Source organism: Xyrauchen texanus, chromosome 29, assembly GCF_025860055.1.
Source record: "Xyrauchen texanus isolate HMW12.3.18 chromosome 29, RBS_HiC_50CHRs, whole genome shotgun sequence".
Taxonomy (NCBI): domain Eukaryota; kingdom Metazoa; phylum Chordata; class Actinopteri; order Cypriniformes; family Catostomidae; genus Xyrauchen; species Xyrauchen texanus.
The window spans coordinates 26,106,205-26,118,200 of record NC_068304.1 but is presented as its reverse complement, the minus strand read 5'-3'; the positions used below and the strand labels follow the sequence as shown (position 1 = coordinate 26,118,200).

Here is an 11,996-nt window from a genome sequence, read left to right as displayed (position 1 = left end):
ATCCTCTGTGACGCCAAAAGTTGTTTCTTCTTTTCTGTCAATTATACCTCAAAGGCTCATAAGAAGCTGTGGAGAGATTTTTGTTGGTGGCCTCAAACCACATTTTTCTTCTACTTTTAGAACGGACCACTGAACTTCAAATGAGAATGAAGACTGACCTCTTCTGGGGATTTGAGAATATGTAATTTGCCACAAATACCATTCATAATTCATAACCCCTTTAATCATCATAAATACATCTTTAATTATATTTTCTGTATACTGTCTAATGTTAAGAAAAAAACCTTTGTGAGATAAAATAATAAATTGTAAAACTTAACATTGTCCTATATCACATTAGATTGGATGGAAACAATCATTCATTTGATTCCAATCAAATATTTCCTAAAATATGGAGTGAGTCATTCAGGTTCCTGTGGCAGGTTGCAACAGCTATACGCACATTACAACTTGGCCTAGTTGTGGTGTAAATAGGCACTAAGTCACAATTTATGAACTACTAAATATTTAAAGCATTGCACCATTAAAACTAGGTATGACATAACCCTACGTTTAAACTAAATATTTACGGAAGCCGACCAGGGTCTCTCTGCCGCCATTGAAAAAGAATGACTTCCGGTCGATTTGACGCTCTCGCCGCCTCTCCGTACGTTCACACCAGAGGCGGCGAGAGCGTCAAATCGACCGGAAGTCATTCATTTTCAATGACAGCCAGCGTCTCTCCGCGGCGAGAAGCGGCGCGGCGAGTCTTGGGCGGCGTGGGCGTCAGATGGAAGTTCAAGTGCAGTCAACATTATGGTAATGAGCTGTGACGCGGTTCGGCGGCAACCTATTGGAATATAGAAGTGCTCCGCTCTAGCGAAGTCTAGAGAACACAACCGTGTAAACTTTGGTTCCCACCAAGCATTCGTTCCGAAGATAAAATGGAGGAGAAACGAATTATTGCCGTGACGGGTTTCCCTGTAATATATGACCAAGACCACAGTTATTACTACAAATGTATTTTATTTTTTATAACAAACAACTATAATTTTAATTACTTACTGCCATCGATCGATTAATTATTTTCACATTTTAAAGAGTACATGAGGATATACGCTACTTGTGATAGGTCGGCAAAAAGTAAATGGTCGACATGTCTGGATGTTTAAATTGCGGCCCCTTTAAATATAGTTCACAAAACAAAGCATTCTGAACAAACGTTGCTGCCTATTTCAACTACGTCAGAGCGTCCACGAGCGTCCTTAAGCGTCGAAGGCAGGGCAGCCAGAGCGAATTTTGACGCTCTCGCCGCTTCTGGTGTGAACGTACAGTCTGGTGTGAACGTACGGTGAGGGTGTTTATCAGCAAATTTTCATTTTTGGGTGAACTATTCCTTTAAGGCAAGACTTAACTTGTAGGGCGTAAGCTCTCAGTAAAGTCATGCGTAGTTGCATAATATGACGTTTACTTGTTTGTTTACTTGTATATATTTTCTCTGTGTAAATAACAATATATATATATATATATGAATATTTTTTTATATATATATATAAATATATATAAAATTGATTGATGCCTGTCACGCAAAACATAAGCTCATTGATGTCATAAAATATCAGTCTGCTTTTTTGATCCATCCGTTACTCCTGGGGCTGGTTGCAACAGCTATACGTACAATATACGTTACAGCTTATCCTATTTGTGCCGTAAATGGGCACCAAGTCACAATTTATACACAACTAAATATTTGAGCGCTGCGCCATTAAATTTAGTTAGGACGTAACCCACCTATAAACTAAATAAGGGGCCTCGTGTATAAAACACTGCTTAGATTTCTTCCTAAAATGAAACGCAAGCACAAAAGTTAGATTTTGCGTAAGCACAAAAAAATTCAGATTTATAAGAACCTGCACATAATTCCCTTAATAAATCCCAGCTATATATATATATATATAAACATGCATAAATAATAAATGAATAAAAGTAATAAGCCAAAAATAAATAAAGGAATAAATGTCTTGATAAAACAAATATAATTAGTTTTTAATTACATTTATTCCTGAATTTATTATTGTATGACTTTATTCCTTTATTATTTTCTATATTTATTTTAAACTTTATTTTTATTCTTTTTAGCTTTTAATTATTTATTCATTTATTTTGTATATTTTTTTATTTATGTGTTAATTTATTTTTTATATTTATTTATTCCCACATATATTTATTTCCATATTTATATATTCCCATATATATTTATTTATTTATACATGTATTTATTTTTACTTTTCTGTGTGCAACATGTAAATAAGGGAGGCGGTCCTTGCGGAGCTCCAGTGCATCATTGGTCGAGAGCTCAATAGTATTATCGGAAGCAGATGGACGTCCCAACTTAGCACACTTTGACTCGTTTTGCAGAGAGTTTAACAATCCAGGATGTGCTTCTACATTCATACCCTACAGCTCTCCTAATATATCAATAAGCACCTCTACTCTATATGAAACAGTTATTTGATGCGTGATTATCCACTTCATTACCATGTCGCGCAACTCTCTAGCTATATGAGAAGCGTCAGCTATAGATTTATATGCATAAACGATCAGGGAAATGAAGCATGGTTGTATCTTTTACAATGAACAATCATAACAACAGAAAACAATATTATGGATTTGCAGATATCAAAATATGAAGTTATATACACAGAAAAAAAAGAAAAGGACAATGTTAAATCATATAATTTATGAAACTTGCTCATTTTGTGGATTTGTTGACGAAACAGCTCCCCATTTATTTTGTGATTGTAGTATAACCAATAAATCTTGGCTTGACTGAAGCTCTTATGTTTATAGCCCCACAAATAGCTATAGTTTACACGCGATATGGCTATGACCTAACGTCACATCAAAACGTCACAAGAGTAATCGAGCATACGCTTCAATCTACAATAAGCCAATGGTAAGCAGGCCCCGCCCACATCATTATCATACAAGAGACAGAAATGTAAGAATAAATACAAAAATAAATACATGTGGGAATATTTAAATATAGAAATAAATACATGTGGGAATAAATAAATATAAAAATAAATGAATGCATAAATAAATAATAAAAAAAATGAAAGAATACATTTTTTTAAAGAATAAAAATAAAAAGAGAAAATAATAAATAAAAAGAGAAAATAATAAATAAAGGAAAAAAAAAGTCATACAAAAATAAATTTCATTAAAAACTAATTATATTTGTTTTATCAAGACATTTATCCTTTATTTATTTTCTTATTATTACATTTATTTATTTATGTATTTATTTATTATTTTTGCATGTTTAGTCCTCCATACACAGTGGTGAAGTGGTGACAGATGTATGGCACTACTGGAGTGCAGGCTTTGTGGCATACTGAAATTCAAAGAAAAAATATAAATACAACAATATATTTCATTGATATATTTCATGCAAGCATTGCCTGGTTACTTTCTTACCTCAAAATTAGTTCCCCCTCTAAAATCTGCTGTGACTGCCACAGGGCTCTACTTCCTCATATGTGGAATAAGGACTAAACTGAGCACGTGTGAAGGGAATCGGGTGATTTGTAACTGGAAGAAGTTGGAAGTGTTCAAACTGACCCCTGTTACAACCATCCTCGCTTTCCCCTACCATATGCGTTTCACCATCAAGACACGTGATTACTGCGTTTAACGGTACGAGGAACTGTTTTATAAGAGATAAGACTGCATATGTCACATATACATTTAGATGCTACACAATGAAGAAACTTTATTAAGATATGAAGTTGTTTTCAAAGAATATATCTTGAATAGCCCCTGGTAAATTTTTTTTATCTTTGCAGACATAAATCTAACCTAAGCAAGTTTGCTTCTCAGAAAACCTTTTAAATCGTTTTAAGTGTGTTTTTATTGAGAAGTTAAATATTTAGTACTGCAAACAAAATGAAAATGATTAAAATTCTCTGTGCAGCATTGTCTGATATCATCGCATTACTAAGAATTTATATTTGACTGGTATTTATATATGATGAGTGGAGCAGGCAGCACATTTTATGTGCATTGCTGTACCTGTTTGCAGCTGTACAATATTGTTTCTGATGAGGCATGTCTCTTTAATGATCTGTTCGACTACTTAATTTGGCCAGTAGTCTTATAGGCGGATCTTTTGTGACGTCATTGTTTATGTTTGTCGCGTTGCATCATGGGAATCGTGTGGCAGGAAACACCGCTAGATACCTTTAATTTGATTGTTTTGCACGTTTGGAGGAGGATTTAGAGAAGAGGATGGTTCACTCTTGCTGTGTGGTCGATTGTACGGCTCGTTGGGGGCCTGATAAAAAGTTTTTTCGAATTCCCTCCGAAAAGGATCGCTAAAAACGAAAGAAATGGTTGTGTGCAATTACATTCTGTAGCTGTGCTTTGATACCTGCAAGCCTCACTAGTACATGCAGCATTTGTAAGTCCTATCCTGACAGCTGCTTCTACTTTAAACATTAAAGCTGCTACATGACTGCATGTTTCTCCAAGACTGGATTTGAAAGACGGAGAAATGTGTAAGCTGTGATATACAATTTTTCAATATATTCATAACATTTTCAATAAATAAATAAATAAGAACACTGATCAATTAAGACTTACCCGGCTTTGCAGTCGCAGTGAGCAGTGATTATTTTGCCGTTCTCTTTGGCGATCACCCACAGGAGATGCGAATCACGCTGTGACTCTGCTTGGCCAGGTCTAACCTCTGCTTTTAGCACGATCACTGCTTTCTGTTTGGCAGAAAAGATCGGCCCAACTTTTCGAGAAACAAAATAATCATAGGCATCCAGACTTTTGAAAGCCTTTCATCTTTCATGAGTGAAGGGTCCAGGGGTTTCTATTAAATAAGAATAAATGTCTCCCCAGCAGATTGGTGGCCAAGACACGGGCGAGTCGGACCAACGTTTTTTGTCATCCCAGATCTCATATGGGCTTTGAATAACTTCGATTTTGTCACCAATACAAATTTTGAGCTTCTCTCCAAACCTCCTCCGGTCTTCAGATGTTAAAGTGCTTATATATTGTGGATTTCGCCCGCTAACTCTCTTGAAAGTGCTCGTTGCGTCTTTACAGCCCGCCATACTGTTTGTTTTGTTGCCACACAACCACTCGCGCATGCGTACAAAGATGTCAACAAAGATCCTGCTGCTGTCCATTTTACCGAGGCATTTCACGTCATTCAGAATCAAGTGCACAACGCATTACAGATAATCTTTATTCAAATGCTGTACTTATCTGTTGTAGAGTGAGCTTTTGTAGATTAACCTATAGGGGACAATCTAATGCTTTTTGGCTTTGGCTTAAGAGTAGCAAAGAAGAAAGTGTTAGCAGACATTGATTCCACCTGGACTTGACTCAAGTGTATTGCTGGCTTGTGTTCCCTGAGTAAATCAACTTCTTTGAACAGATTTGTCTACTGCAAGTTATTACATTTTGGCGACGAGGATGGGATCAAGAAAAGAAATGCCTTGAAATGGAGAAAGTGTTGGAAGGTGAATAAATTAAATCCATACAAGTTGGAGCTTGGGAAAAGAAGATGGCCAACATGGTAGGAACAGTCACACCTTTTGATAGTCAATCTCAGTCTTGGGAAGAATATTGTGAAATCTTGCAGCATTTTTTTGAGGCAAATGAAATTACAGAAGCAGTCAAGCAAAAAGCAATATTGTTGAGCACTGTGGGAAGTCAAACATACAGTCTACTGAGGAATTTACTGAGCCCAGTTAAACCAGGAACAAAGACATTTGGTGAATTAGTAGAATTGCTTAAAGAGCATTTCAATCCAAAACCTAGTGAAATTGTACAGCGGTTTAAATTCAATTCAAGATCAAGAGAAGAGGGGGAAACTGTACTTGAGTATGTGGCAGTGTTAAGGAAATTGGCTCATGATTGTAATTATGGAGAAAAATTGACAGAAATGCTTCGGGATAGACTGGTATGTGGCATAAATGATGACCGTATTCAACGTAGACTGTTGGCAGAAGCAGATCTAACCTTTGAAAAGGCTTTGAAAATAGCTCAAGCAATGGAAACGGCCAATAAGGATGTAAGGGATTTGCAAGCTAAATGCTCAGAAACATCCATGTCAATGAGAGTACATAAAATGTCAGTAAAACAAGAAGAAAGGCAAAGTAGAGCATGTTACAGATGTGGAAGCTTGCAACATTTGGCCAATGAGTGCAGATTTGTTTTTGAGAAATGTCACTAATGTGGGAAACAAGGACACATAATGAAAGTATGCAAAGCAAAAAGTTTCAGCAGAGAGACAAACTTTCAAGGGGGAGAAAGACGTAAGAGAGTTGTGACCAGAGGACAGAGATCGTATTATGTGGGCAGAGATGAAAAAAGTGCATCTGATGAAGAGGGTATTTTTACAGTTCACAGTTTGAAAGAAACCGAGATTCCAAAGGTTTCTCCACTGACTATCACACTGGCTGTTAATGAGTCAATTATACCTTTTGAAGTGGATACCGGTTGTGGTGTGACTGTGATGAATGGGTCAAATTTTTCCAAATTATGGACGAAGTATAAAATTCCAGAATTAAAGACCTGTTCTTTGAAGTTAAAAACCTATACTGGCCAAACCTTAACAGTGTTAGGTTCTGCGCAGGTGGAAGTTAGACACAAAGGAAACATGAAGGAATTACCTGTAGTGGTAGTACCCGGAACAGGTCCCAATTTATTGGGTAGAGGATGGATTAAGGAATTGGGCATGGAATGGGAGGCTATACATAAGATTCAAGGGGTGGAAAATGTAACCTTGACTAAAGTGCTTAGCCAACATTCAGAGTTTTTAAAGAGGAATTAGGTGAATTGAGAGGTCCATCAGCAAAGATTTATGTGGACAAGGAAGCGGTCCCCAGATTTTTCAAAGCCAGACCAGTTCCTTATGCAATGAAGACGAAGGTAGAAGCTGAAATAGAACGCCTGTTAAAAGAAAAAATCATAGAACCTGTTAAACACTCTGAATGGGCTGCACCTGTAGTACCGGTTTTGAAACCAGATAATACTGTACGACTATGTGGTGACTACAAGCTAACTGTAAATCGAGTTTCAAAGTTGGAACAATATCCTATCCCTCGAATAGATGATTTGTTTGCAACATTGTCAGGTGGGCAAAAGTTTACCAACCTGGATATGAGCCATGCTTACCACCAGATTGCATTAGATGCGGAGTCCAAGAAATATGTCACAGTGAATACCCACAAGGGCTTGTTTACTTACCGTGTGTTACCCTTTGGAGTTTCTTCTAGTCCTGCCATCTTTCAGAGGACCATTGAAGGAGTATTGCAAGGTCTTCCGTATGTGGCAGTTTTCCTGGATGACATCCTGGTGACTGGTCGTAATGATGAGGAGCATCTCCAAACACTTGCCAGGGTATTGGAAAGATTGCAGGAAGCAGGACTGCGGTTGAAACGGAGCAAATGTTCCTTCATGGAAAAAGAGGTAACGTTCTTGGGCCATAAAGTAGATGAGACTGGCCTCCACCCAGTACCAGAAAAGGTGACTGCTATTCAAAACGCTCCCTCACCAAAGAATGTGACAGAGTTGAAGGCCTATTTGGGACTGTTAAATTACTATAATAAGTTCTTACCCAACTTGTCTACCGTTTTAGCCCCTGTGCACAAGTTGCTAAGGAAAGATGAAAAATGGAACTGGGAGGGGGAACAAGAGGCTGCTTTTGCTCAATCCAAGAAAATGATCCACTCAGTACAAGTTCTGGTCCACTATGGTGATTTTATCATGTGATGCTTCTCCTTATGGCCTAGGTGCAGTTCTTTCACATAAGATGCCGGATGGTAGTGAAAGACCCGTTGGATTTATGTCAAGGACTTTGAATCAAGCTGAGCGGAATTATTCACAGTTGGACAAGGAAGGGTTGGCCATCATGTTCGGCTTGCAATGCTTCCATAAGTATTTGTATGGTCGGAAGTTTACTATAGTTACGGACCATAAACCCTTGTTGTCTTTATTTAATGAATTAAAAGCTGTTCCCCAAATGTCATCTCCTAGGATCCAGCGTTGGGCTGTGACACTAAGAGCCTATGAATACAACATCCTCTATAAGCCTGGCAAAGATCATGGAAACGCAGATGCTCTAAGTCGGTTACCATTGTCAACAGAGTCGGACATTGAACAGGAGGAAAGAGTCCTGATGCTGGAGAATGCAGACATAACCTTGATTACTGCAGAACAAGTGAGAGGGTGGACGCAAACCAATCCGGTATTATCCAGGGTGAGAGAAATGGTGCAACGTGGTGGGCATGAATTAACTGGAGCAGAGTTTGACCCTTTTACATCAAGACAAGATGAATTAAGTGTACAGGATGGTAGTGTGCTCTGGGGGGCCAGAGTCATCATTCCCAGTGTGGGTAGATCAGAAGTCCTGAAACAACTGCATCAGTGCCACCCAGGAGTATCCAGGATGAAAGCTTTGGCCCGAAGTTATGTGTGGTGGCCCAAGTTAGATCAAGATGTTGAAAGGTTGGTTAAAACCTGTCATCTATGCCAAGAGCATAGGAACGTTCCGGCTGTAGCCCCACTGCATCCGTGGAATTGGCCAGAAAAACCATGGCAAAGATTGCACGTAGATTATGCTGGCCCATTCATGGGAAAAATGTTCTTGGTCTTGATTGATGCACATTCGAAATGGATCGACGTGTATCCCGTGAACTCAGCCACATCTGCTGCCACCATTGAATGTTTGCGTAAGAGTTTCAGTAACCAGGGACTACCGGAACTTATTGTATCAGATAATGCTACTTGTTTTGTTAGTGCTGAAGTTAAAGAGTTCCTGAACAAAAATGGAGTACAGCATGTTACTTCTGCACCTTATCATGCTTCCAGTAATGGGTTAGTGGAGCGGGCCGTACAAATTATTAAAGGCATGCTAAAAAAATGTGTTGAAGGAACTATTGCAACTAAATTGGCCCAAGTGTTATTCAGTTATAGGGTTACTCCTCAGTCCACCACCGGTCTCTCTCCAGCTGAAATGTTACAAGGACGGAAATTGCGGTGTTCTCTGGACTTTATGCATCCTGATTTGACTAGGAAGATTAAGAAACAACAACAAAAGCAGAAAGCACATTATGACAAGAAGGCCCACGAACGCAGTTTCGGTGTGGGAGATCCAGTACTGGTTCGCAACTTTAGCTATGGACCGAAATGGATTCTGGGGAACATAGAGACTGTGACTGGACCACTTTCTTATAAAGTGATGCTGGGCGATGGGAGAGTGGTCCGAAGACATGTGGATCAAATTCATGGCCGACAGAAATTGCTGGTGAAATTTTCAGGGGAGGAAATGGATGGTAAATCTTCTGATTATGACTTTTTTGACAATTCTGCCTCTGTGGTTTCTAAAAAGACAGAGGCAACAGTGGCTGAGGACATTCCTGGGGAAGTCAATCCCTTTGAAGCAGCTGACGATTCTTCTCAAGCTGCTGAGATACCTGAAATGAACAAATCTGTTAGCCCTGTTGTGATTATGAGAAGGTCACAAAGAACCAGGAAATTGCCTGGTTATTTGAAAGATTATGAAATTAAGTGAAAAAAAAAAAGAAAGAAAAAAGAAAAGAAAAAAAATTTGTAACTGTGTTGTGGTCACATGATTGTGGAATGAAGTTTATAGTATGGTAATTATATTGTAAACTTGGGGGGAAGGGGATGTTGTAGAGTGAGCTTTTGTAGATTAACCTATAGGGGGCAATCTAATGCTTTTTGGCTTTGGCTTAAGAGTAGCAAAGAAGAAAGTGTTAGCAGACATTGATTCCACCTGGACTTGACTCAAGTGTATTGCTGGCTTGTGTTCCCTGAGTAAATCAACTTCTTTGAACAGATTTGTCTACTGCAAGTTATTACATTATCTCAGTACATTATTGTAACAGAACAGAACATATCTCAAACTTAGAAATCTTCGTTGTCATTTTTAGTTACTGTATGTTCCTTCTCTGTGATGACACAGGAAAGTTATCCAAACGCAGCACATTCCAAACCAATATATCATATATATAACAAATACAGCTTATATTTGAATGCCTTTTAAATTAGTTACATAAAAATAATATAGCCTACTATTGGCTTGATAAAGATTACTTCTGTTTCAAGTGCTTAACTACATTATTATTCTAAATGTGAATGAAATGAAAATCAGAGTTTAAAATCAATCTGTTCAGTTCATTATTTGTCCAGCAGGAGTCACCAATTCACACACACACCCGTTGCACCAGTTATACGTCCGTTATAATTTAACCTAGTTGTGGCGTAAATGGGCACGGAAGCTCAAAGAGGTCTTGCGTAATTATTATTTTCCTGTGTCGTTTTCCCGTGATCTCGACATAACAAAAAGTTGTTTTTGCCTTTAATTTTCTCCAAACTCTATACAGTTTGAATTGGCCTACAGGATTTACACATTTATTATATGTAATATGTAAATGTGAAGTTATGTTAATTTATTACACTGTGGTTATAAAATATTCACCTGCCCTATCCAAGAGTCTTCTAAACCAGTCACCTATTACATAGGCTAAATAAAACATATTAATAAACACCAGGCAGCACGTCACAAACACTTAATAAACGCTTTTTCATCGATATAGTAAGACTCGCTTTCTTCTGCACTCAACAGGAGTCAAGAAGCACGTCTTTCTGTTCTTTCCGCAAAGTACCGTTAATACTGTAATATGCGCGCACTCGGATCTAAATCGCGGCTGGCTTGACCGCAGTCATTCAGACGTCCTGGTCCCTCAAGTTGGCTGGTAATGAAATTGACCAAACGTTCAGGGTCACTGTATTGTCTACGACAAAGTTGTAGACGTGAAAGTCTTCTTCCAAGGTGTCTGACACTAATCTGGAAGTTGTCAATGGCTGAGAGACAGACAGCTATTTCAGCTTGAGTGAGTCCTTGATCAAAGTAATGACGTATTCTGTCATTCGTTATGTAACAGTGGTTTTAGCTGTTGCCTCCAGATAGCCTTATTGAAAACAACATTTTGTTATGTCGAGATCACGAGAAAACTAGAGAGAAAAATTATCAACCGTAAAGAGATGAAGGTAACGCGCTGCTTTTTAATGTGTTCACTTCTGTGTATAAATTTGAAGGCTGCTTATTGGATAAATACAAGCAAACATCATATTATGCGACTATGCATTACTTTATGGAGAGTTTACGACCTACTAGTTAGGTATTGCCTTAAGAACAGGTGGTGCAACTAAATAAGCACTGACTTAGTTACAAACTAACTAGTTACTAAGCCTTTAGTGTGAACTTTACGTCCCAACTTACTTGAGAACTTACGCACAGCTGGTGCAACCCTACCCTGAAGACTACAAAGGACAGTTCGGAGTGCTGAGCAGATTATTGGTTGCCCCTTGCCCTCCCTTCAAGAACTGTACACTTCCAGAATGAGGAAAATGGCTGGTAAAACCTCTCTGGACCGCATTCACCCAGCCCACAAATTTTTTGAACTGTTGCCTTCTGGCTCTTAGCACCAAAACCTTCAGGCACAGATTTCCACCCCTCCCACAGGCTATCCATCTCATGTACAGTTAAAACTATAATTATGTGCAATACACAGCCTAGTCAATTATATTATTTAACGTATCCTACCTCTTCTGAATTACATTCCCTTGCACTGTACATACTACATGTATACTTTTGTCATATTGTGTATGTCTATATATATATATATATATATATATATATACTTATTTCCATTAGCTCTTTATTTTTATTCTTTTTTATTATCATATCTGTCTTGTATTGTTTGTATACTGGAAACTTCTGTCACCAAGACAAATTCCTTGCAACTAAGATGTGATCTAGGAGCATTATACCGTTCGTGCCACCGAGGAGATGGTAAGTCTATCCCTTACAGCCTCGTTGTCATTCCCATTAAAAATCAAAGTAGTTCTGTCCTGGTGCTACATACAGACTGAAATTAATAAAAGATAACACATGATGACCACTAAGC

At 38.1% G+C, this 11,996-nt stretch overlaps 1 pseudogene; it reads left to right on the top strand.

The window, feature by feature from the left end:
- Nucleotides 1–6,242: 6,242 nt before the first annotated feature.
- On the top strand, nucleotides 6,243–9,908 carry LOC127623298 (uncharacterized protein K02A2.6-like; annotated as a pseudogene).
- The last annotated feature ends 2,088 nt before the right edge of the window (nucleotides 9,909–11,996 follow it).